This window comes from Anoplophora glabripennis, unplaced genomic scaffold (assembly GCF_000390285.2).
Source record: "Anoplophora glabripennis isolate ALB-LARVAE unplaced genomic scaffold, Agla_2.0 scaffold2083, whole genome shotgun sequence".
NCBI classification, from domain to species: domain Eukaryota; kingdom Metazoa; phylum Arthropoda; class Insecta; order Coleoptera; family Cerambycidae; genus Anoplophora; species Anoplophora glabripennis.
This window is the reverse complement of record NW_019418182.1, coordinates 1-6392: the sequence shown is the minus strand read 5'-3', so window position 1 is coordinate 6392 and position 6392 is coordinate 1.

Sequence of the window (6392 nt, the reverse complement as noted above, 5' to 3'; positions counted from 1 at the left end):
CGTGAAATTAACAATACCCCGAGCATCTTAGAAAATGTCTTTAATTCTTTGAGGAACAGGTGTGAAAAGTGCTTGGAACAAGGAGGGGGACACTTTCAGCAGCTGCTTTAATTTATTGTTATAACAAGGAGGGGGACACTTTCCGCAGCTCCTTTAATTGTTTGTTATTGTTATCACGATTATTCTTTAAAATAAAGTTATATAGTCATTAACGTTATTGAAACTGACAGCTGCTATACAGCTCGTTGAGAAATGAGTTTAAGTTGGTCGCTATAAGCTACTCCCTACGTCCAATGTGTCAGAGCCAACTTCGACCACGTTTTTATTTGAACGCTCGTTATTAATCTAAAACAAAACAAATTTGTTAAAGCATAAAACGCGGCAACCTATCTGAAGTCCTGAAGATAAACTATAACCTATAACCTCAAACATTCTACGTTGATTGAAATATTTCAGGCAACGCATTCTGTTTCTGTTGATTGAAAGATTGGAAATACAGATTCGGTCTGTGGTTGTAGATTTCTGTTTTAACAATTTCTATAAAGGTCAATGTTTTGCTGCACCAACGTGAGATAGCCTCAGTGAATGCATGCTCCACTCGCCCTATTCAATAATCCTCTTATTTACTCTTATGGATAAAATCACTAAAGTGGGGGCGGTGTTATCTTCACTCTATTACTTCAGCCGACATTTGTGTGAGAAACTAGCGATTATCAAAATGTTATAATAGGTAAGGTACTCAAAATGTAAATACAATTTGATAATTTGATTGTCCATACACTGATTGAAATCAGAAACATTTGATCAGTATATTTAATAGAAGACAACAAAGTAAATATTAACATACCTTAGTAATTCTGTGAATATTGATTGATTTTTAAGGATGAAAAAAAATTATATTTATCACAGATTTAGATACATTTTATTTTCACTTCTTTTCTACATTTCTACATTTTATTTTTACTTCTTTTACTTTTTATTTTAGCTGCGCTGTTTTAAAAAGATGTATTGGAAATTGGAATAAAAATAGATCTGTTTTATACCGTTTATAAAAGTAAATAGACAATCAGGAATGCAGAACCATTATTTTAAGTTGTTCCTTCAGGTAACTTTAGCCAACTGATGTATCAAATCCTTATTCATTATTACTGTGGTTTTCATAGTGCTCTTATTACCGTGGTTTAGCGTTTACATCAGTCATACAAATGTTCGAAATTTCCAAATTTAGTCCACATACATCTGCAAAAATTGATTCTTTTGTCTGCATTATCAGTTGGTAAGCTTTACGATGATCTCGTTTTAGTATTATAACTAGCTTTGTTTATTTATTCCTGAAGCTGCAGTCCTTCTTAGACTTACGAACACGAGACGAATTGTAGCAAAGAATAGAGGGAAATTGTAATCTCCTCAGGGAAAATCATATCATGACAAGTTTCTCTATAAATGTCTCTAGATGTCAAGTGTATTGATGCGGATGGACTTTGTTTTGAACAATGGTTGTAGGACTCGTTACATAATTATTTACTCGACCTATTTGATATTTTATTTTATTATTATTTGATATTTTTTTCAGAAATAAATTTATTTCTACAAAAAAACACCAGTGGCGTATTCATTTCTTGGGAAAAGTTAGCGGACGCTTTAGTAGCACGTCACTGAATAAAACCAGGAGGTTTTCATCAAGTAAACGGATTAATTTAAAAGGAAAATTCAATAAAAAGTAAAAACAATCCCAAATATCTTCTAAATGGCTGCTACTATTAAAAGCCACCAAGAAACACTTTTCATTTATTTAACGTAACAGTATCTGAATTTAACATTATCTCTACAAAAAACCGCTAGTAGCGTATTTTTTCTTGGGAAAATGCAGCGGCACCTCCGGTAGCACGACACTGGTTAAAGCCACAAGGTTAATATTACATTCAATAAAAGGTCCAATTAAGTGAATATGCTGTAGTAAATTTCATTCAATTCCGTCAGCGCATTATGAAGACATAGTAGAAAATATATATATTTTTGTAAACTTTAACACCCTGTGCCTCAAATACCGAGCCCCGCAGGGAAAAAGTTTATAGAGCAAACTCTACTTATTTTTTGGTAATGAATCTCTAGTCCAGCAGTTTCTGTATTTAAAGTGAAATCACCTTGTATATATATGACATCCATTACCTAGCAGATATATTAGGAGGCACTACCATAATATCTAAGCCCGTGAGTTTTTTAGAAATTTGTTGGGGATTGGTGTAATTTGTCAACAAATTTTATTCAACCTATCAGCAATTGCATTATCTCTCTAGAATAGACGTAACGGTTTGTCTTTGTTCATTGTAAACAAATTGGTAATGCGAAAATTTAGGGAAGTATCAGTCGTAAAATATTGGTATAGTTTTTCCGAAGTCAACTGAAGAACCAATAACTTCAAGGTATGTACCAGGCTCGGTCGCTAAGCAACAACTCGGCATTGAAATATTTGAAAAACTTGTTCCCACATTTATTTAGCCATACCCATATACAGGTCTGGTCGAACGAAACGTGCAGGTGGTAGAAATGTATATGCGCAGTTGAAGAATGAGCGTGTGGGCAAAGAGCAATATGCACTGTTGCTCTGGCCCATTGCGTCATAAAATTCAGTTGTCGATAAGTCGCCTGGCAGTGCAGTGCGGCAATGCGGTATTTGGTATGATTCATATAATTTTAATTTATTATAGGCACCCTTCTATTAATCATTCATATTACAATTGCGAAAGGGAAAAATAAGAGGGATATTTGGTTTACTATTATTACAACTTGGCATTTTGGAGACCTTTTGAAACGGAACAAAATGAAATTTACCATCAATATAATAAAATTGTTTGAGGACATAAATAATTAAAATATGTTGTTGGTCAAATGAATATATAATAGAAATTTTCTACACATTATATACAAATTACATATAATTTTCTACCTTCAGCAGAAAACTTTTTTAGGGATGCCCATGAAACTCATTAAATTTGACTGCTCGGTTTTTTATGCATGTTCAACTGACATCGGAAAAACTATTCATGAAGATTCTTTATCTCAAATTTCGTCAATTTGCAGAGCAATTTATTTATATACAGAGAAAATTTCCATTTCCTCTGCATATACATTATTTTCACAATTTTAGGCCCACACGTAGACTTTATTATCGACCAGTATTAGAAAGTCAAAATTCTCATATTTTCAATGCCTTATAAATTTTTTAAAGAGAAACAAAAACTTGTACCGAGTGGTTCAAAGTGAGTGGCCTATTAGATTTTAGAACCTACTACGATTTAAATTTTGAAAATTGGCACACTAGAGTTTTTGGGTGTGTTCTTTTCAAATCTAATAATTTTGTTCCTGTAACACTTCCGGTTATACCGGAAGTTGACGTCAACTTTGTTATTTTAAATGGAACACTCTGTATGTTTTTACATTTTTGGATTCTATGCTTCATTTTAAGGTGACTTTCATCAAGTTTTCCTATTTCTAAAATTAGTTACCGAATCTTGTACAGGGTGGTGATAATTCCCGAGTTTGGTCCACTGAAAACCATCTAAACATGATTTTTTGTAATGGAACACTCCATATATTTTTTCCAATTTATAGTTAAGTACGAATACGTAATATAATATTNCGCCAGAAATCCCAATGATACAATTTTTCATAACTTTTCAACCCCCCAAATCAATCCTCCGCCGCCCCTGCTCACGCATTTATTTTTTCATCTATTATAAGCCCCTTTACCAGTTCCACTTATAAAAGTCCAAGTAACAATTTTCTTTTTTTTCCTCTAAATGAGTTATTTTGATCGGTCTAATGTTTACACTTTAAACTTTATATAATTAAGTAGGTAATAGTTGTACTTTGTCATTATAAATCGCACTATAATGAACAAAATATTTCCCTGGACTATGAACTGTGAATTGTGATAGGCAGTGATGCCAGATTTGCAGATTTTTCGAAACCTGCCACTGTTGAAGTTATGATGTGCAGAAAAGTTATTTGATTTGCAGAATTTTCAACCAACCTGCGCAGAATACCAACCTTAGTCATCTGGCAACACTGGATAGGTAAAGTACTATAGACAGCCAGGGTTGCCACCTCTTCAGCTGTAGGCTGACGCCTAGGCTCCAAACTAAATTATGCAAATATTATAATTTGTATTATTTTATGAATAATATTCAGTGACAAAACGGCGTTACACATTTTTTGTGCAAACAACCCATAAATATATTTATGTGATAAATACATAGGTTATTGTGATAAGGAAATCGTCATTTATTAAATATACCGAAAAAAATTGAAATTTTCAATAGCCTATGCCTACACCTATAGGTATGTCACAAATTGTGTAATTTAGAGCCAAGGATTTTATACAAGAGGATTGCTTAATAACAAACTTATTTCTGCCAAACTAGGTTATGTTGTGTGACGTCATTATGTTACCTCAATTTAGTAGGAACGGAAAGGAAAAATTAACCTATTCCTTAAAATCATGTTTAGTAATATTGACAAATAATTAAAGAGACATTGAGAATAGTGATATGTCCCTACAATATTAGAATATTTAGATGGTTTAATTTGCACAGCAATTACAGAAATATTGTAGCCGTTTACTCAGAAATATACTATTTTTTTTTTTTAGATATAATAAAGAATAGGGAACGGAGTTAAAAAAGTTACCAAAAATATAATATACAAAGATTGTCATTTTATTACTTTTGTTTGAATTATAAATACACATACATTTGAATATCACTGCTCGTACAACCTATGAACAATAAAGTTATTACGTAAGGATAAATATTCAAAATTGAAAGGAAAAATGTTAGTACATTGTTTCTTTGCACTTGTAACCGTGTTCCCCCTACACAAATTACGAAGAATCAAATGAAAATTATAAATTACATAGGACGCAGGTTAATTCTAAATATGTACATATAACAATTAAAGAGGTCAAAAAAATAAATGTAACAAAGAAACGCTTATCAATTCATAGAAAATAATATTAGTTACTGCAAAATTCGGTTAGTTAACAGCCTCTCGAGCCAAAGCCATCATAATCTTCCCACCCACATGTACACAACTCCCACTCATAAGGACAACACAAATAATTAATTTAGGACAGGACAAATAATGAACATCAGGCTGGAAGTGTCAATTGATTTTGTACAAATATAATTTAAATAAAATAAAGAACTTCCCACTACCAGGTACATAATAATTTTCAAAGCACTGCTTTCTGGTTTACCGTTGAGCTTCTCTTGAACATCATGTGGACAATCGAATACCGAGTTTCTTAGATAGAAGTGAAAAAGGGGACAGATAGTATTGCTAAAAACTACCTCTACATGGGAATGGCAAAGTTAGGAGGAGGTTTTGAACATTTTTATAAAGATATTTCAAAACCAATGATTATTTATTTCTTGAAAAAATAATGTAAGTAGAAATTTTTTTTATGTTTCAGTTGATGCGGTTTGAGATATCTCTTGTGTATAGTTTTGTAACCGCAGTCATTACACCTGTACGTTTGAACCTGCGAAGGATCTTTGTGTGTCAGTTGGTGATTTTTCATGTGAAACTTGTATTTAGTTTCGTAATCGCAGCCGCTACACCTGTACGTTTGAACCTGCGAAGGATCTTTGTGTTTCAGTTGGTGTTTATTCATATTACCCTTGTATTTAGTTTTGTAATCGCAGTCCTTACACCTGTACATTTGCATCTGCGAAGGATCTTCATGCATCAACTGATGTGTGGTAAAGTTTCTGTTATTCTTTGATTCGTATGTGCAACTATTACATTTATAAATGGACAGTTGTAAACTGTCATTATTCGGTAATGCGGTGTATTTGGTTTTATGGTCACATTCTACACGATTGTTTGAGTTTTTGTGTTTTATATAAAGAATATTAAAACTGANAATTATAAATTACATAGGACGCAGGTTAATTCTAAATATGTACATATAACAATTAAAGAGGTCAAAAAAATAAATGTAACAAAGAAACGCTTATCAATTCATAGAAAATAATATTAGTTACTGCAAAATTCGGTTAGTTAACAGCCTCTCGAGCCAAAGCCATCATAATCTTCCCACCCACATGTACACAACTCCCACTCATAAGGACAACACAAATAATTAATTTAGGACAGGACAAATAATGAACATCAGGCTGGAAGTGTCAATTGATTTTGTACAAATATAATTTAAATAAAATAAAGAACTTCCCACTACCAGGTACATAATAATTTTCAAAGCACTGCTTTCTGGTTTACCGTTGAGCTTCTCTTGAACATCATGTGGACAATCGAATACCGAGTTTCTTAGATAGAAGTGAAAAAGGGGACAGATAGTATTGCTAAAAACTACCTCTACATGGGAATGG